The sequence below is a fragment of the Hesperophylax consimilis genome, chromosome 6, assembly GCF_061612785.1.
Source record: "Hesperophylax consimilis isolate HC1 chromosome 6, BYU_Hcon_1.0, whole genome shotgun sequence".
Taxonomy (NCBI): domain Eukaryota; kingdom Metazoa; phylum Arthropoda; class Insecta; order Trichoptera; family Limnephilidae; genus Hesperophylax; species Hesperophylax consimilis.
This window is the reverse complement of record NC_142841.1, coordinates 12,945,924-12,968,138: the sequence shown is the minus strand read 5'-3', so window position 1 is coordinate 12,968,138 and position 22,215 is coordinate 12,945,924.

The following is a 22,215-nucleotide window of genomic DNA, read 5'->3' as shown; positions in this document are numbered from 1 at the left end:
AGACCTTCGTATCTTAGATCCCAAGATCTTTTATAACCAACATCTTTCTGAAACGGTTGCCGGTCTGAGAACAAAAACTTGTAGATGGGATGAAACTTGAAGCGTCTCGCTTTTCATTGTGTTTAAGTGTGGTCTTAAAAGTTAGGCCACAAGGAACTGTGTTCATATTGTTTTTTTTATTGTTTTTTTACATGTATCATTATTTATATTAGGAAATTAAACCTCACAAGAATAATCCTTTGCATGCTTTTTTCGAAGTGAGCCCAGAGGTTATAAAACTTGAATCACTGTGTTTAAGTGTGGTTTTCCAAGTGATCTCAGACGGGATGAAATCTGAAGCGTCTGACCAGTGACCAATCACTATATTTAAGTATAGTCTGCAAAGTGAGCCCAGACGGGATAAAATTTTAAGGTTTTCGTGTCGCTAAGTGCGTGGTCTTCCAAGTGAGCCCCAGACGGGATAAAACTTATAGTATAAGTAAGCTTAGATATGATGAAACTTGCAGCGTCTCACACATCGCTATGTTTAACCCAAAGTTTGCGCGCAACTCGAATTGGAGTCTTAAAAATTCATAAGAGTCATAATGTAAGTACTGGTGGTTTTCATAGAATTCTTTAAGTTATTATTGGTTATGAGATATGGCAAATTAAATTGAGCAATCGTATGGGCAAACGAAGTGAAAATTCTTGCAACAGAGTTGTAGAACCAAAAAAAAATATTCTTTGTGATGACTATAGTTCCTGTAGTTTATGTAAATCAATAAAAATAGCTGAAGAAATATAACATTTGTTGGTAGCTGGTTAATACCTCCTTATAATGTTTTTGATCATCTTGTTATAACATTTAATTGATGTACGTAGCAATTTCTGTAAATATCAGATCATTATTTACTTTTAATTTTTAAGTAGTTATTTCTATACTAAATTGATCGATTTTATGAACATTACTTGCATAGATAATAAACTAAAATATTTGGTTATTAATGTCCATCTTATTTTTTAAATACATTTAGTGCAAAATTTGCAAATTACATACTTATACATAGCGAAGAGCGCTATATATTAACTTATTTTTTTATTTATTACCTTTAAAAATAACCAAAATCTTAGACAAACGACAATACTTCCTACTCCGTAACGTAAGAAAACAATAGAATAGTTCAATCATAAATATCTCGGAGTTTATTTTTTTTACTCATTACCAGAAAAAGATAGAAACATGAAGACAAATATAAAAGAATATAAAAGCCACCTTAAAAAGAAACCAAAAATAAATCCCCAATTAAATTTGTATGTCTCTGTAAAATGTGTTCTGTGGCACCCAGGTTATTCTGTAAGGTAGATGTTACAAATTATCGGTTTCTACGTTTGCCATTCTAGAATTTAAATACCACTCACCATGAATACGACCAGGAATAACGGCCGGTGGGAAGACATTGGGGCTTTTATCTATATTCATCATGACTATTGTTACGTGGAGCACTTTTATTATATTGAAAATTGTGCCTTTGAATCAAATTGAGCTTTCAATGTCTCAAAAGCTAATCGCTTCCTTTAAACATTTATTTCTATAGAAATAGACGACAATGCTTTTGGCGAAATTCTTACCGCGAATTATCCAAGGTTCAGGTACTATTCGTACTTACATTTTGTTTGTTTACCGACCCTATTTACTAGCGGCAAAATTATTGAAAAAATATTACAATGTTAAATAAATATATAAGATTTTTATATTCTTTCAGAGGTTTTAGCTACAAATCACCAAAAATCTAAAAAACAGCTCTGTTTCTCACTCAATCAATTGGCGTCATACATATACATGTACCATAGTTTTTAATTTTTACCATACCTCAAAATACTAATATTGAAGCATATAAAACAGCTTCCTGCCGTGTAAAGAAAATAAATCCACCTAGATTTCACTGTTTATCCCAAATTTTAGATTCAAGCTCTTCCTATTAAAATTAAAAACACCGTGGATATAGAAAAGTTAAAAAAATACATCAAATTATGGCTAACTAAACATGAAGATTAGGAAATCATTAAATTTATGAAGTTACCTCAACGCAACCCACAGAAAATAAACATAAATACTTTTTGCTTAATTTATTTTATATTTTGTGGGAACCAACAAATTAGAAGATTAGGAAATCATGATCAACACACATACAACAACCTACAGTCCACATCGGAACAAGAATACCTAGTGAGGAGGACTGAGAACAAACTACAAAAATTGGCCAAAAATCGCTTGAGTGATTACCACAATCCGATTGCTATATATTTTTGTTTCTAATATATATATATTCGCCCAATACCATGTTAATATTCGGTTGACTCTCCAAGACAGCCGGGAAATATTAGGATGTATGTTTAATATTGAAATACTTTTATGGTTATTCCATCAATCCGGTTCCTACTTAAATTGCCCTCACCCTTGTTTATATTCCATTTCATAAAGGTCTTACCTTTGAAAAAAGATGCGACAAGATTTGAAAAATAGAAGGCCAAAGGCAATTGTCTTTTGTTTTTTATTGATGTTACTGTCGTTGTTGTCGCCCCCTCCTAATAATTATCGAAAAACAAGACCAACATCAGAACTTTCAATTGAAGCAACAACATTCACAAATAAAGACCTCCTTTCCCACTCTTATTTTTTGTTGTGAAAAACACTATTGTTTAATCGTATTTTCTTGTTAAAAATTACAATCCATTCGTCGAGTACCAATCTATTCGGTACGCGACAATGTACTTTACAAGTTATTGAGGGAATAGAATTGATTAATAATTCTCATGCTCATAACTTATTGTGGGGGTTTTTTGTTGAACCTTTAAATAATATATTTGTTAGGTCTCCTATCCCTGTCGCACAATATGATGAGTTTCTTCGAATTGAAAAAATAGCAATGTACCGTGTAAACAAATGGGTCTCACCCAAAGATATTAGAAGAACGAGATGTGCTACGCGCAGTTCGTACTGAGTGGAATTGTTTTGCCGAGTGTCGCCGGTTTTGTTCACCAATACTACTGCACACCTTCGCTTGCGCTAAGGTATCCGCACTAATACATAGAACAGATTTCTGTGCGTACACGTCCCGATACCGTTCAAAGTACCCTAATTAGGTAGTACTCCGGCTACGGTCCGGCGGCCAACATAGCATATCTCGTTCTTCTAATATCTTTGGTCTCACCGTACATAAATTATGAGTCGTTTCTCTGGAAGTGGTCGTATAAACAATATTACAGACTAGAAAAACAACATATTCCGTGAAAAATACTTGACTGAAACTTCTTCCAAACAACTTTACCTTATTTATTTATTGCTTACGTTTCAAATAATGCTCGTTCGCTCCGGGACGGTTTATTTCAAAATAAATTTATGTTATGAACATGAAGGCAATTTTCCCATAAGAAAAATATAAACTCGCAGATTTTTCACATTATTTTCATATACGGCGGAACTAAAATATTGGTCACAGTTTCTTCCGTCGTTTGAGTTCTGTGAGATATCAATTTGTATATCTGAAGTGCCTATTAATATTTATGTTTGTCGGGGCTTTCAGAATCAGCTTTGCGATGATAAAGTGGTGTTGTTAGATGATACTTCTTTGAAAATATGTTTTTCCTAGTGTCACTGTGGGAATACCGCAATTTGTTTGTTTATTATGTTTTCTAGTGATGGAAACTTAAGGCCTGGAAGTCAAAGAGGAACAATTTTACAAATTAATATTGTACGAAATAGGTCATAGAATCAGCTCTTTTCTGTTTCAATTTTCTTAAATAATTTTTTTTTTTTTCTCAATGCTGATTTTTTTTTTTTTTTTTTTTTTGTAATTATTTTTTATTTTTAATAATATGTTTACATGGTACATAATTCATTTTACATCTTGGGTGTTTTTACTACTCTTCCATTGAAAGCATTTGCTTGTGTATGGAAGGGGAGTGTACATAAATGTTGTTGTTAGTTAGTACTTAAATAATTCATTGTACATAAATGTATGTTTGCTGTAATATTTTTTTTGATAATAGTGAAGGATAATATATGAATATAATAAATTTAAAAAAAGAAAGGAAGTTATGGAAAACTAAGGATATTTGTGAGATTAATTAAGTGACAGTAGTTTTTTTTTTCAGAATATTTTTAAAGTGTCTCTTTACAGAGAGCAGTATTTGGGTTTTATCATTAATGCTTCTGATTTCTTCTGGTAGACGATTGAAAAAGGTTCTTCCCTGGTAAGTATAATGATGTTGTGCAAAAGACGTATTTAGTTTTGGGCATAGAAAAACATGTCTAAGTCGCGTTCTGTTTTCATTTAAAAATTGATATTTATCTTTTTCTTTTATAATTTGGATTAGTGAGTTTTTAATATATAGGTCTTTAAATGTAGGTACTTGAAATTCTTCAAACAGGCGTTCTGTTGGGTAGTCAACGGGTTTTTTTAATATAATTTTAATAATTGTTCTTTGTATAATTTCAATTGGAAGAAGGTTACATTTATACGCGGATCCCCAACTAATAATAGCGTATTGTAAAGTGGATTGAACTAAGGCATAGTAAATTAAATATAGATTTTTTATCGACAGAAAGTTTCTAATTCTTAAAAATATATATATTAATTTTCTAATTTTGTTTACTACTTGACATATTTGTTCCTTCCATTTCAGATTTTTATCAATAATTACTCCTAGATATTTAATTTTATTTGTTGTTTTTAGTACTGTACAGTTTGATTTGCAATAGTTTTGGCTGTGAATTTTAGTAATATTATGTATGACAATGTTAAAATTTTTAGGAGTATCATTTGTATGGATTGCAAATGGAATTACAAATGTCTTTTCATTATTAAGTGACAGTAAATTAGTGTCGAAAAAATTCTTGAGCGTGTTGATGTCTTCTCTGGCCTTTAACTCTACTTTTTCCCAAGTCTTATCACTTATTATTAATACTGTATCATCAGCGTATGACGTAATTTGACCATGTAAAGGTTGAAAAAAAATATCGTTTACATATATAGTAAATAGAATTGGTCCAAGCACTGTACCTTGGGGGATTCCAAAGCTTGTAATCTCTTGATCACTATTAATACGATTGATTTTTACTACTTGAGGACGGTTTTTTAAGTAGTCGGTGATCCATTTTATCGCGTTGCCTTTTATGCCGATATTATTCAATTTTTTTAATAGCATCTCATGGGATATGCTATCGAATGCCTTTCTAAGGTCAATAAATATACCCGCACATTTTTTACCTTTATCTAATGATTCGTAAATGTATGAAGTTACGTTAGCAATAGCATCTTGTGTGCTGAGAGATTTTATAAAGCCAAACTGGTTTTTGTGTAATATTTTATTATTATCTAGAAAATTTACCAATTGTTTTTTTTCTATTTTTTCAAAGATCTTTCCTATATTAGAACTTAGACATTGTACGGGACGTGTTTGCCTGCACAAGAAAAAACTGTAAAATATAAGCACCGGCACACATTTACCTTTGTCCTGTGTAATGATTCAAATAAAGCACTTGAGGTATTTCATTTGAACCATTACAGAGTTATTTAAAATATCATAAAAATGCAGGGAATATCGACTATTGTAATATGTTTGCCTCAATGAATGCGCCTTGAGAAAGACGATATATTCGAAATTTGTAATTTGCTTTTGAAAAGAACGCTTTTATAAAAGCGGTTGGTTTTTATTGCGGGTGCAACTTCTTGTATCCCTCCAGGCTCAGTCAGTAACGGCTCTGTGACATCGGGGCCAGTGAGCAGGACCGCACGCTGGAGGGAAGGCTCTCCGGGACTGGCTGGCAGGCGGGCTGGCAGGCGGGCTGGCAGGCGGGCTGGCAGGCGGGCTGGCAGGCGGGCTGGCAGGCGGGCTGGCTCAGTCGGCAACGTTCAGTCCCCTCGATCCAGGGAATATCGACTCTTGTATGTTTGCATAAATGAATGCGTCTTGAGAAAGACGATATATTCGACATTTGTAATTTGCATATTGAAAAGAACGCTTTTATAAAAGCGGTTGGTTTTTATTGCGGGTGCAACTTCTTGTATCCTTCCAGGCTCAGTCGGTAACGGCTCTGCGGGGCGCTGGCTGGTTCAGTAGGCAGTGGCAGATCCCCTCTCCGAGGCTGGCTGTTGGGAAGGCTCAGTGAAGCCCGAGGCAGAGGCGCCGCGACGTCGGGGCGTCGTTGGCTTGTCGGTGAGCAGCGAGCTCAGCAGCAGGCAGTTGCAGTAGACAGCGGAAGTGGAGCGGGGGGGGGAACCGGGTTGAAATCAAACGCAGCGTGTTGGTCTCAGGTAGCGAAGCGGGTCAGGCAGAGCGGACAGCGGTAGGTGTTGCTCGGTCCAGGGCTTATGGCGGAATGGGCAGGGACCGGTTTTTGCGGCGCCTTTATAAGATTCTATAGGACCGCGCCTCCGACCCTTGATTGTATTATGAAATTCCCGTAACGAGCTTGCTTTTTTCTTGCTATGAAGCTCGCCATGTTTGTAGGATAAAATCTGTTTATCTCAGAAATATAGGAATATTTTATAATATTAGACCTTATCTGCCTCTGTCGCCCTGCCAAAACCACATCGTCGCAATATTGTTTATTTAGTTATAATAAGACATATTCTACAAGATAAGTGGTCAAATCTCTGTAACATTTTCAGAGTTTCGCTGATTACATAATTATCTTCCGTGTAACATATTTTATTTCTATTCGAGCTTATTTAATTAACATATAAGTATCTTTGTATATAATTATTTAGTTAACATTGTTTCCTATTATTACAGGAAGGGCTTGCAAATTTGTATTTTTTTTACAAATCTCTTGGATACACGTGGACCGTTAAAGCAGGTTTTGTGCTTAGCCAATCAGCGGCTGCCTAGCCAGAGTAAGATGGTTGCTTGAGTTGAAGCGAGACAACTGCCTTTTAGGTCCGAGCGATAAAATTTACCGTTAAACGGCAGGGCAGGTTTTTAAACATGAGTTACCTATATGTAAGGCAGGTTTATCAACATTAGTTTTATGGAAGGTTTTACATAGTTTTCGACAGTGGTAAATATGATGGCATTTTGTTGTGTTTTTTATAATTGATGTACATTTTATATTGATGATGCTGATGACGTTCGAAACAGACATATTGGGCGATAATTCGTTGCTTGATGTGGATCTCCAGATTTGTAAATAGGTGAGATTATTGTGGTTTTGTAGTTCATTGGAAAAATTCCAGTTGTTAAACTTAAATTTATTAAATGAGTGATAGGTTTTATTAAGTGAGGTTTCATAGTTTTTAACATGTGTGTTGTAATAGAATCAAAACCGGGAGACGAACCTCCTTTCATATTTTCTATTATTTTCGAAATTTTACATTCTGTTGTTGTTTCAAACATTGAAAGTATATTACGTTTCTGTATATTTTTATAATTATGGTTTTCTTGGTTTGAAGGCTTATGAATATTTTTCGCAAGATTTTTCCCAACATTTGCAAAGAAGGAATTAAATATGTTTGCACATTGTTTAGGCTGTATATTGGCATCTATAATTTTTTTATCATGTTCAATGTACTTAATTTTTTGTGTTTTTTTTTGTATTCTCTATGGCGAAATTAACAGTTTTCCACATTTGTTTATGGTTATTTTCTGAAGATAATATTTTATTTTTAAAATACTCTTCTTTACTTTTTTTTAATATAAGATGTTAATTTATTTTTATATTTTTTATAGAAAATATATGCTTTTTCATCTTGGGGGTTTTTTAAAGTTATTTTGTAAAGTTTTTCTTTATTTCTGATAGATGTAATAAGTCCTTTGGTAATCCAAGGCTTTAAACATCTTAATTTTGATTTTATATCAGGCGTATATCAGGTATTTAAAATCAAAATTAGACTCACACTACACTTATTATAAACAATTACGAAATCTAGTAACCTCTTCCATGAAAAGAGAAAAAAAAGCATTTTTTGAATATAACATCAATAATAATGTACATGACTCAAAAAAACTCTGGAAATCTTTAGAAAATTGCCTTTATGTTAAAGACAAAGTCGGAGATATACCAACACATTTAAATGACCCAGAAGCCATAAATAATCATTTTATTAATCACAGTCAAAATCTAGAACATAGTCCAATTTTAGTCAACCATTATAATACACAAAATCACTCTATAGCAAAATCATTTTCACTTCAAATAGTTGATGAAACTACAATATCAAAACACATTCATACTATCAAATCAAACGCTATCGGTTGCGATAAAATAAGTATCTCAATGATTAAACTCATACTTCCGTATGCACTCAGCACTATAACAACCATTATTAACCAATCATTACGGACAGGTATAGTTCCAGCACTGTGGAAAAATGGTTTAGTCACACCAATTCCGAAAAAGAAACCAATTTCAAGTATTAGTGATCTCAGACCGATTAGCATATTACCAGCATTATCCAAGGTACTCGAAAAAGTTGTGTTTGAGCAAACAGTAGTCTACGCTGAAACATGCGGGATTATACCTCGTCATCAATCGGGGTTTCGTAAAGGCCACAGCACTACAACAGCTCTGCAATGTATTACAGATGATATTCTTGCCTCCACTGATGCAGGCAAAGCCTCGATACTAGTTTTGCTGGACTTCTCTAAGGCATTTGACTTACTGAGCATTCCATTACTTATTGCAAAGTTGCGTTACTTTGGTTTTGACGATGAAGCAATAAAATGGTTTCAAAATTACTTCAAAGATAGAACTCAGCGCACAGTTTGCAAGGATAGTAATGGGACTCTAAAATATTCATCTGACATTATAATAACAAGAGGGGTACCCCAGGGATCGATACTAGGGCCATTGCTTTTTGCTATATATACCGCTGACATGATGCAATCTATTGAACACTGTGGTTCGCACATGTATGCTGATGACACACAACTATATTTATCGTTTGACGTAAGTAAAACTCATGTGGCAGTGGATATGGTAAATGGTGACCTACGTAGAGTTTGCAGTTGGGCAAAGGAGCACGCGTTACTTCTCAATCCTCAAAAAACTGTTGCTTTATTAATGGGAACTAAGCACAAAATATCATGCGTAAAAAATGGAGGACATGTTGTAAAAATACATGAAACCACCGTTCCCTTTGTTGATGCTGCGCGCAACCTTGGAATAATGGTGGACGGTAGATTGAGGTATGATGAACATGTTAAAAACAGGTCACAGTGGTGCTACTCGAGGCTTCGTCTATTGTACAATATAAGAGATAACATATCAGTGAAACTACGCAAGATTATTACTGATAGTCTTGTTCTCTCAATATTGGACTATGGAGACTCAGTTTACGGTCCATCTTTATTGAAAAAAACCCAAAAACAAGTACAACGAGTCCAAAATGCATGTGTCCGATATTGCTATAATGTCCTGAGACGCGAGCATATCTCGCCTTACCTCTATCGGCATCGAATACTGAATATGTCGAACAGAAGGAAGTTACATCAAATGTGTCAACTGTTCAACTTGATGAATTCAAAGGTTCCTTCCTATCTGTTTGACAGACTGCAGTGGTCCCGTGACTCACATGCACATAGTACACGCCAAAGAGACCATTTACTTGTTCTCCCCAAACATAAAACTGCTGTTTTTGAGGGTAGTTTTAGCTACTCATCGTCAAAACTTTGGAATAAAATACCACTGCCTATTCGAACAACAACATCGTTGCAGTGCTTTAAGAAGCTCTGCAGCGAATGGTTGCTGACAGCACAGTCAACCGCACAACATCATAATTGATCGAATTTAAAATGAAAGGGACACCTACTTGTGATTATTATTTTTTTTTATTTTTATCTATGTATTTTATGTAAATTTAATCCTGAATTTATATTTTATTTTATTTTAAAGAAATTTGTATTTATCGATTTATAACACATTATATTAAAGGCACTGCTGAAAACCAGCTACATTCCCGGAGAAATCCGGAATGTACAGCTGAGCAGTTGCCCTTTTGACAATATAATCATCTAAATGTATGTGTACAAACTATATGCAAACATGTAAAAAATTATTGTCAAATAAACGTTTTTATTATTATTATTATTATTATTATTATTATGTGTGTTATTATCTCAGTTGTCGAATTTTTAATGTGTTGTGACATAATATTTTCGAAGTTAGTTGAACAAATTTCAGTATCATCACTGTTTAAAACATTATTCCAATCCTCCTTTTTTAATTTTTCAGAGAGAATAGTCATATCTATTGTTGATTTTTTGGTTATTAAATTATGTTTTTTATGTTTAATATTATTATTATACAGAAGTAAGCATGAATGATGATCAGTTCTGTTAGTTTTCCAAACAATTGATTTTATTTTGTGAATATCTTTAATGTTTACATTTGTCCAAATGTGGTTTAAACAAGATGGAGTATGTTCTTTTATTTCCCTTGTATTTTTATTTATGCAAGATATAAAATTTTGTTCAGTCATACAATTGATGTATTCATTTTTGTTATTATTTTCTATTTTTTCATTAATATTAACGTTAAAATCTCCTACAATGAAGCAAAGTTTATTTTTTAATTTTAATAATATGTATTTGAGGTCATTTATAAACGTAATAATACTCGAGCCATGCGTTCTATAGATAGCTATTAGATAGTATATTGATTTGCCGAGTTTGAATTGTACTTCGATGCAGTTTACTAAGTGTATTGGATGTTCTATTATGTTAACAATACTAAATTTACTGCTTGCAAATATTATTATTCCCGAATTTTTATTGATGTCTACTTTGGTAGAAATATAGTTGTACTCCGGTAAGTGATAAGACGGTGAGTCAGCGTTCGTAAATGTTTCGGATAACACTATAAAGTCCGGTTTTTTAATTAAACTATTTATTTTTAGAATTAATTCATCTAAATTTTTTTGAACGCTACGGATGTTTATGTGCATAATAATTATATCATTGATGTTTTTAGAAATAATTTTGTTACACGAATCGGTACATATACATTCGTATTCTTGAATTTTAATATTTAACTCTAATTCGTTACTTAAGAAATCATCCATTTAATGCATTTTCGGTTGTATTTTACAAAATTATTTATAAGATTTTTATTCAATGTCGTAGTTAATTCTTTCTTTGGCTAATTTAAGCATGTAAGATCGGAACTTACATGTTTCGCTGTTTGTTCGGTGGTCTACTTCATTCATTTTACTGTTCAAGGAGTTTATTTCTTTCTTCTTGTTAGCTGAGTTGCAGTTAGCGCATTTGGGTGGCAGTTCCAGGGATTTACACTCGGAGATGGGATGATCTTCTGAACAGTGCTTGCATGTTGGTTTATTCATTCTATTGTAGCATTTTTGTGCTGTGTGTCCAAATCTTTGACAGTGGAAACATTGGGTAAGAGAACTGCAGTCTTCTACATAGATTCTCATGAATCCTAGATGATTTTTTTTTTTATTAATAAGATGTAGTCTCATTTCGGGATTTGTTTGTAGTATTAAGTTTTTGCTGTTAGTTTTTTTGTTTGTAATGATGGCCTTAACTTGTAATATTTCTTTGTCTTGGTATTTTTCACATATCATTTTGATGTCGTTGTTTTGTTCAATGATGTCTTCTAAGAATTCTTTTTCGGTATAGTCTTTGTCAAGACCTTTGAATATTACGCATGGATCCGTTTTCAGAAGTACCTCCGCTATTATTTGCATTTAAGCTATATTGATCTCGTTTGTGCCCCAAAGGCCAAATAAATATATAAGCTAGTATTGGATTGTTGTTTATTTTTGTTTATCATTTGAACACATCTTCATAGTAAGCAAAACAATCCTTCAATATTTTTTAATATGTTGCCTGTTTTCATTGATAGTTGTTGGTATTATTTTTGTCACTGAAAATACGTATAATCGTTACAATAATAAATAAATAACCACTCCTACCATTCATTCATTTAACCTATAGAATTTTCATTGAAAAAACAAAAAAAAAATGTACGGGAAAACTGTGAAAATGTTCGAAACGGTTATGATTTCAAAGTTCTGTTATTTTCAATTTTCAATCTAGTTTATAAATGTCTTGGCCTCGATTCTTGACAAAGTCATTCTACTCGAACAACGAATGGTTCGACCCACTTGTTCAACTGGAATGACTTTTAATAGTAAGTATGTACTTTTGACGAGATTCAAAAATAAGAACGTCGACCAATGTACGTACTTTCGATGGCAATTGCGAGCGGTCTGGATTGGAGAATCGATACCTTGAACTCACCAAATACCACACTGAATACCAAAGTACATACCTATCTCTCACTCAACTTACAAAGAACGTTATAAGTTAGCTTCTTTCATATACTCCACACAACACAGCAGTAAAAAAAGGAAAAATGGAATGTATGAAATCAATTATGTATTAAAATAATGCATTCGCGCTCTTCCATCAATGTTCACGTATTATTAACTAACTTGCTAGTTAGGAACTGCTCACATGCATTGTGTGGATGAAGTTGTTATAAACAAAAAAACAGATTCTAACATCTGTCCATTTAAAAACTCGTAAAACCTCAAACGTGCTTAGAATTTCATCTTCATAAGTTTGGCTGATTGATATTGCAAACATTAATAAATATTTTATATCATAGATTAAATATCATTAATTCATTACTTTTTTTCATTTACAAAGCATGTTATTAGTTAGAATGTTAGTAAATCAATCGATTAATAGAAATTGTCTGATTTAAACATTTTGTTGAAGACGGCCATAAATGGCAAGTAGTAAGAGCATCTCAAGCAAATGGGCGAGGAATAGATGAAACGATTTACGGGGTGGACGTGCAGGAGAATAGAAGTTGAGGACGCTCGTACTAGACGTGGCACGATCTAGAATTCTCCTATTTGCCCACAATTTCATTGATAGCAATCTAAGAGCTTCATGTATGCCGTGATCAGTTATAATGTGTTAGAAAGTAGTAAAAATATATGATATTTCTTGAAAATTGTTGGCCGAAGTTCATTTTATTGCTCAATTGGATGAATTTTACGTTAGAATCTGTACCTATACATTGTGTCGTGATCTGCCATGCTAGACCTATTACGATATTTTTTAAATGTTATATGAAAACAAGTTATTTCTTATAATTTATAAATTTAAGTCTGTTATAGTGCCTATACATGAATATCTTTTCAACTTGAATTTTTCATGATTTAAACACTTTCAATAATACAAGAAATATAGTAAGATATACAGGATTTTTCCAATAAGAGGTGTTATTTTGATATTCAATCGTAAAAGATCAATGGTTTCGTTGCTTGTGTGGCACAAAGCGCCGTTTTGTTGAAAGTAAACGTTGTCCAGATTAATACCATCCAATTTCGGCCATAAAAAATCATTAATCATCCTGCGATAGCGCAATCCATTCACCGTAACTGTTGCTCCAGCCTCATTTTCGAAAAGTAAAGTCCAATAACTCCGCCGGACCAGGCTTTTCAACAATAACTCTTGGGTTTTCTGAGCACGAGACGCGACAATTTTGCTTGTTGAAGAAGTTACCGAGGTGGAAATGGGCCTCATCACTCAAGATGATTTGCATTTGATTCACTCAAGTGAATTTTAATAATTTCAATGCGTTGTTGAAGTGTGTATCGTTCCATTTGTATTAATGACGTAGTTTCTACTTGTCAAATGTTAAAAAATGACAGCTTCAAAAGTAACATCTACCGAAATAGCGGGCCATTCAAAATAACACATCTTATTGGAAAACCCTGTATAAGGTTACATGTAGGACAAAAAGAGGTTAGAAATAGTAAATAGTTTTAGGATATTTGATGGTCTTCGTGGTCAAGGTAAGGCTCTCGACTAGCAAGCTGGAGGTTACGGGCCCAAATCCCGGCGTGCGCAAGAAAATTTAATTTGATTAATTTTTGTTTTTTCGCAATTTTCTCATTTCAAAAAATTTAAAGTATATTTTCGGCACGTTCCAGAGTGAAACATTCTCTCAGAATCGTCTTGGTGTAAACCACCATTCAAAATTGAAACGTTGCTCGAAATGGTTTTGGCCGTGTTTGTCGACCAGATAAAATAACCATTTATCCTGAGAGGCAGTTTCACCATTAACCTAGTAAGTCTTTCTAGGGGCATCAGTAATTATATGTTAGTTATGCACCTAGGAAGAATCGGAAGCTTGTGTTGGTGGATAGCGTGAATTTATACGGGATGTAAAATTTTGCCATAATATCTCAAATTAATTATAAAACCGTTCAGAATATTGTAAGTCATCAACAATAATGCAGTATCTCAACTAGAATTAAAGCTGCAGATACCCAGCATTCTTGAGATAAATGTTGCTAAAACAGCCATGGGCAAAATCCGGACCCTCTCCTGCAGAGGTATCGAACAAAAAATTGTATAAATAAATGTATATTGATCATTATAATTACATTGAAGGAGACGAAAATACTAATACATATAAACGAAACCTGAAAGAGAACAAGATATAAGAAATAAAAGAAAACGTTCTCAAATGAAAAATCGGATATGTTTATCTGAGACACTATCTAGGTTAAAAACAAATTCAGGAGACAAGAGACAGGAGAAAAACTTTTTAGACATCCAAAAAGATAGCTAAAATAAGAGAAAAAATAGCTGTTAGATAATATTGCTAATTCTAAAAAAAAAAAATTTTATTTCTTGCTAGAGCAATCCCGATGAGTTACAAAACTCATGGTAGGACGATAGGAACTTACAATACAGTACAAGTTAACATTGGTATTTTGATATAAAATTTTTAAGTTTCACATTCAAACACATAAAAAAGGGGAGGTTAAGTAGAACAAACAAGAAGAAACAAAAAAGGGAACAGACAGGGATATACCCATAAGCACAAAGCCAAGGTAGGAATTTAGAAAAAGTTACTTACCCACTATAATACATTGGAAAAATACAGGAGATAGAGAGAAACAAAGTAAAACACGATAAGAATTACGTATTTTCGTTTTTATATGTTTTTGAAAAATATTCTTTTAAAGCCTTACTTTAAATTTTTGGTTTATACTCGCTATTTTTATACATATCTGGAAGAGAGTTACAGAGTGTGTAGACAATATAGTTAAGAGATTTTATTCCATATTTCATAGTGTGTGTCAGGGGAATGCGGATTTTTTTGTTATTCCGAGTATTGTGGTTGAAATATGAAATATGAGATCGATAAATATGACAAATAATAATTAGGTCTCAATCGTCGAGTGGGTAAGAGCGTTCTTCCGATAAGACATATATCTTCTTCTTTAAAAAGTAGAAGTAAGTATTCAAAAGTTACAGAAAAGTTATTCCAATAAAAATTATAATTATATTTTCACATGATAAGCTCAATTTTAGTAGTGTGGTAATTCCAAGATTGATGAAAGCCGATTTGGAATATTTATAATTACTTCCGACGAGCCGGAAATCGAGTCACAGGTAATTCTTTTACTCGGCAGTCCGGAGAGAGTTTTATGTAAATTTTCATACAGATATTTGTCCAAAATAAACCAGATAAAAGACTTATTACGTATTCTGCTGGCGAGGTAAGGAATAAAAACGAATGAATGATGAAAAAATTTGTAAGAATGCTGTAAATTGATCGCTTTTGTTGTTGTTATATCGGATAGAGTCGAAGTTGCTGCAAATATTGATAATATTTCAATTAATTTAAAAATAATTACGATTCTTTGATAACATTATATTTAGATATATTATTTTACTAGACAAGAAGATAATATTAAAAAAAACTTAAAAAAGATAACGTTTACAGCCAGGAAAGATAAGACAGAGATTCTGGGTTCGTTTGCTAGTTGTCACCGTTATTTTTTTTTTATTTATGTGTCTTGTTCTATTTCATGTATCTTTTTGATTTGTTGATTTGTTCTTCTTCAATGAAATAAGATATCCAATTATAATAGGTCAAAGATACATTTTTGTAATAAATTAAGTTACGGTTAGTACATGATTTATATCTATTTGGTGAAAACATTTACACGAAGAAAAAACATAATGATAATAAAATAGTAAGCTATCATAATAATCAAGGTATGATTTATTATAAAGGTTTTAAAACACGCAATTGATATAAGGTATCTATTCTCTTCTAAAACTACTATAAACTATCATAAAATGTAGAAAAATTAAAGCTTAATAAAATATCATACCCACTCGATTTATTTTCGGCACATTATGCCGAGTTTGCAAAACGTCTTGAGTGATCGCACGCCATAATATGCCATTTTGACTCGCAGAATTCGTGTATAATAATTATTTGTATGTATCCTTAAAATATAAGATAAACGGTTAAATATAGGCGAATTCACTAACCATATAGCACAATAATCAGCTTATTTATATCCCCTTAGTAAAATTCAGAGGTATGATTTTTTTCAAATGACGACAAGAATCTTTTTGTAAAGTGAAATATAACATCTCAAATTCTGTATAATTTTAAATGCAAATTTTAATATTGATTACTGTTTCAGTGAATTGTTTTATTCAAATTATCATATGTTTGTAAAAGCTCTTATGGGCGTATAATAAATAAATAAATTATGAGAAATGTACATTATGTACATATCAATTTACACTTTCTCTTGGCGTTCAAAATATTTCAAACATTCAAAAACGCACTTGAAATAAATTTTGTATATTATTAACGTATAATTGTAATTGTGTTTTGCAAATGTATTTCTAATATTATACCCAGCTTAAAAATAAGTAAGTAAATTTTATTCATACTAATTTACTTAAATAAAATAGTTTTGTCGTCACTGTCTCACATTGAATCTGTTGTTTTACAATGAATTATTAACTATTCTTACGATACTAATGCGAGGCCTCCATGGTCAAGGGGTAAGGCTCTCGACTAGCAATCCGAAGGTCGCGGGTTCAAACCCGCTGCGACGTGTATGAATAAATTTTATTTGATCAATTTGTATTATTTAACAATTAATTAATTACAATAATACATGTTATAATTGCGGCAGGTTCCAGAGCGAAAGATACTTTCCTATTACCCTGGTATAATACCATCATTCGGAATTGAAACGTTACGTGAAATGGCTTTAGCCGTGTTTATTTCTACACCTTTGTCTTCCCCACTACCTTCGGTCTCACAACATTAACCAATTTAAGATGACATATTCTCACTGGCTTCGGATGGTTAGAAGCAGTTAGAACTCTTGCGCAGTATTCACATTAAAATGAAATCATGTCATCATTGGACTGTATCCCTAAAACTCCTAAATCAAAAGCACCCGTCCTTGCGGCTGGCTGTTTTCATTTCACACAAATTTATAAAAATTACGCGTAGGGCACCATTAACGTATGTTACCTGAATTTTAAAAACTGCGGCAGGGACCAGGAATGCCTAATGCCAGCCAACCCAACAAAACCAGGGAGTATGGTCTGATCACGTTCACGTTGTCTACGTTAAGTCAACTAATGTATTCATGACGTTATACGTTGATATTATTACGTCTTGAGATTATTATTTGAGACCTGGTAATACCGGGTTTAAATTTATTTTTAGCATAAAGTCCTAGCTCTGTTCGTTCTTGCGCGTAATGGCATCTATTTTAGCAGCTGAACCGAGGGTGTCAAAGGGCGCTGTTTAAAGTGTTAATGCGTGTATCTAAAGACATTTTCGGTGCAAATTATTATAGAAATTAGTGGTTTTCATAAAAACTAAATATTGTATAATACTTTTGCAAAATGCTGCGACTCCACTGTATTATAAGGTGTTAGGTGCTGCTGGAACAAGCCCTACGCAACACACCCAAAGGACCAGCCCCAAACTATGTTATATGGGATAATTAATTTTAATGCATTCGCTAAACTAGACGCTAGACAGTATTCCTCAATATTCAAACCTGGACTTCTGGAACAAAAGTAAAGCTCAGATTGGAGTATAGAATAAAAGGAACTCACCCATCACAGTTGAGGCCACAAGCCTGCCAGATTCTGGATGCACTCACTTGAAATATGAATATTAAATTATTTTCACAATAATTTATTCCACAGTTGTGGTTATGTTATATATCAATCCTTCCTGTCCTACGTATTATTTTACACTGAGCTCTGCATAGGTCCAAATGAGCATAATGTCACTTTATTAACATTTTACAACAATTAAACTGCAGAAATTTTGGGATGGGTACATTGCGTAGGTAGAACAATTTCAGGATTTGAGATTTTTGTATCCAACAAGTCCTTGCGAATGCATATTCACCAATCCCATATACATTGCGTGAACACGAAAGTTACATATGTTGACTTGTTGAACTTCAGCTTATTGTTTTATTTGTGTGATGCTGACCAAAAGCTTAAAGTAATTTAAAAACAGTCTAATTAAATTTAATATTTTTTTATATACAAACGAATGATTCGTAGTCATAGAACGCAAAATACCTCAAAAAATTTAAACATACGCTATATAATGGCAAAAAAGTTTTTTTTAAATTTATTTCTTCACTATTTTTATCAAGTTTAATTTGTTGACCTCCATTGTAAAATCATTTTTTATTTTTTTATTACTACGCGTGACGACGTTCTTGGCCTCCAGAAAGCATTCATTCAGTTGTGGTGAAGCCACTCAAATTGAAATTTAATAACGATATTATTGAGAATATAAAATTAAACGTTAATAAAATAAAACTACGTTATCAAAATTAACCATGACATACAGATCCCAAATGTATGTCTTTAGAACACTGTACCTAAATCAAGTCCATATTAAAAGAATCGAAAGAATTTAAAACATACACTAAAAACGGAAAATACACTAAATCCATTAAATTTCACAACTTCATCTCCCTTCATACAATACATTAAATTTATTCAAATCTTTTGTTTTATAATTTTGAATTGTGGCCTGGACTTGCCAATTCTTTCCAATTTAATAAAAAAATTATGCAATATAACACAAAATTTCATAATGTAAACATGCTTCAATAACCTTCATAAATATATAAAAGAAGTATCGCGTACGATTGTAAATTGAATGCATCGGGAGTATCTCTTATCCTTATCCTGTATTCCTCTTACCTAAAATTAGTGTTTGACACAATAAAACTCTATCTACTCCTTTACGCCCCTGAGGTGATATCTCACAAAAGCGGCCCATACAAATTGTCCAATAAATAAATAACCAATTTTATCAACTTGAAAGTTTTTTTGCTTAAATTCAATTAGGTCAATGTTTATATTTTCTTTGAATTCTATGTTTACGCTGTTTGTTTCTTAAAAACAAATAAATATACAATACAAGTCGACAAGGTGTCAAATCCTGACAAAGTGGGTACAATATTGGTAGTGACTTAGTCTACGAAAACCATCGGTCCAGCTCGATTGGTCGATCGACCTACGGTACGCGTGGCACTACTCCCAGCCTTAGAAGCAGAACGAGTCGGAGGTAATCTGACTAGGTATAAGAATATTAAAGAAAGGTGGGAGGGTGTGGGACCTGTAAGAGATTTTTTTTATAAACTTTGTGTTAAATATTGATTAAAAATGCAATAGAGTACCACCGCATTAACTAACAAGTGAAAAGTTTAAGCCGTGTAAAATTATTACCTCATCAAGAGAACGCACCGCTGTAAAATAATATCCTCGTCACGGCAAAGAAAGTATGTGTGGTTTTGATATTTTATAATCATCCTTCTACTTTCTAAGATCTATCAGTTGAGATTGTCTACTTTGGCTATTTTTTAAGCATAAAATAATACATTTTAAAATAAAAATTACCCTTGAAAAATATTATTCATACAGTCCACACGACGCCCGCATAACGCAACGAGCAACTCTAATCTTCGTGGTGAGTTAATAAATACTTCAATATTGACGAGAAGGCCGGAATATACTATTATAGTCTCAATTAATTTCATGCATTTTATTTTGCCCTTTTTACAGCTTACTTAGTTTTTGGCATCGTGTGGATGGAACCATTTTATGAAATTATTACAATACTTCTGTGTTTTTACTTACGATGGAAGAATATTCTTTATACAATATGATGTAATTTTAATAAATGATGCATTATTGATATTACACATATTAGTCTTTGACATCGACAAAACTTCACAGTCAAGCGAGGTACGCTTGAAATATACTTCAAACTAATAATACTTGACAAAAACAAATTTATTTTTTCATCCTTCACCATCGAGATAACGTAACACAGAAAGGGAGTGGAAATGGAAAACTAATGCAACACGTTTTATTCGTATGCGCATTTACATAATAATGTTAGACTTTTTATGGAACAGAATCAGAGAAACGCCCGAGAAAATGAAACTTTGGAGATTACTGATGTTTAAAGTCGTTAAATTCCAAGAGAGTGGAATACGTGTTAAAGGGGAAATATTTTCTTTTAAATCTAAGAAAATACAGAAATAGTTACATTTTTTTAAATTTCATGGGTCAATTTTTTAAATAATATAAGTTGCAAAACAATGAAAAGGTGTACAAGTAATGGAGAGTAATTTGAAAAGAAAACAAAGGATTTTTCATTACAAATTACAATATTAAGACACGAACCTCCTTAATTCTCAGAAAGGCGTTGTCAATCCAACTTGTAACCCGAGAGTACAAAAGCTTTAATCATTAACTTGTATCTGTCTTTTGTGACCTTTAAAAAGCCTGAATTCTGAAAATCGATAATTAATTCAAGGGTTTCAAACATAATGGCATTTTAATTTTTACTCTGAAAAAATTCTGTTTTTTCTCATACACCAATCGATTTTTTTTAAAATACATAACGTTGTTTAAATCCTTTCATTTCTATGTGGTTGTGAAATCAACATTTTTTAAATTTATTTATTTTGCTTAGTTTCAAATTTAAATTCACAATTTGATCAACACATGGGGCTTGCAATCAAAGGTTTGTAAGTAATGGCAACGTTGCTGACCATAAATTAGATTAAAAATTGTAGAGTACATGAGAATATTTTGCGATTTTTCATTATTTTCTTGAACTGGTATTGCCTCTTCACTATTTCCATGCTTTTTCATATTTCTTGCTATGGCAAATCTATGGGTATTTGTAAAATTTGAGATTGTTTGTCTATGTTATTGTTGTTTCTCTGCCTGTATGGTTGCTACTCAGAAAGTACCAAGCATTTGGGTACAGAGATATCTGTCAGGTAGAGAAATAATATTCTACCATCTGTTGCGTATGCTCGGAACGATTGTGGTGTACATCGGCACACTCCCTAGTTATTTGCGTTGTGATCGTCGTAGCCATTTTATTCACCGATGTCACTGACTCTGTTGGATGCACGAGCTTGTGGGGAGAACAATAATTTCCCTCGGTGCCTGTGTCATATTTGGGGGACTTTTTAAGGAAAGGTAGGAGAGGAAGTTCTGAGGAGAAAAAAGTGTGAAGAGTGGATAAGAATCTGAGTGTCGGTATGTTGAGGAGTGATGGACATATGAATCCATCCCTCCCACAGCGGGGCGAGGTCAAAAGGTCTCCCTCGACTAGTCTATCCCGATGCGGCCACACAGTAGGCGAGCAGGTGTATCCACCGCCAAGAGCTAGACAAACCTCACCCTTTTAACCCAGGCAACCGTGCTAAGTCACCAAATATATAAGTCAGCGAATCACTCGGGTTGACCTATGGGCGGCGATAACCACCTCTCAAATTGTAATAACAGGATATAATAATTTCTACGGCGCCAATGTGAACAAATTTCAATTATCAATTATGTTCAGACGGCTAACGAAATTTCCACATTTTTTTTAATGTATTTCTCTGAAAAACAAAACCCAAAAATCTCACAAATCAGTGTTATTAGGTATGAAAATCATTTTATATGTCCTTACAAAAAACACGAAGATATCTTTTAAAAAATTGTCCGAACGGAATTATTTATTTTAATATCCACGTATCTTCTCACATCCACTGGCGAAAAAGGTTTAAACGCGGATTGAAAGTCACAAAAATGTTCCGAAATTTATCCAGAAATAGAAAATAAGTGCTAGACTTTCAGGGAGGTTTTTTCAGACAAGAAATGAAAATTTGTTTTTTGATCACACATATAAATACAATATTAAGGCTCGATATGGATGGTATTTGATTTCAAATTTGTGGATTTCCAAAGTGGTATAAAAGGAGAGTGTAGTATTATTGATATTCGTACGCAGCGAGTAAGAGTGTTATAAAAATAAAAAAAATAACTCTTTAAAAACAAAAATTAACAGTATACTCTTTTATTAAAGATTTA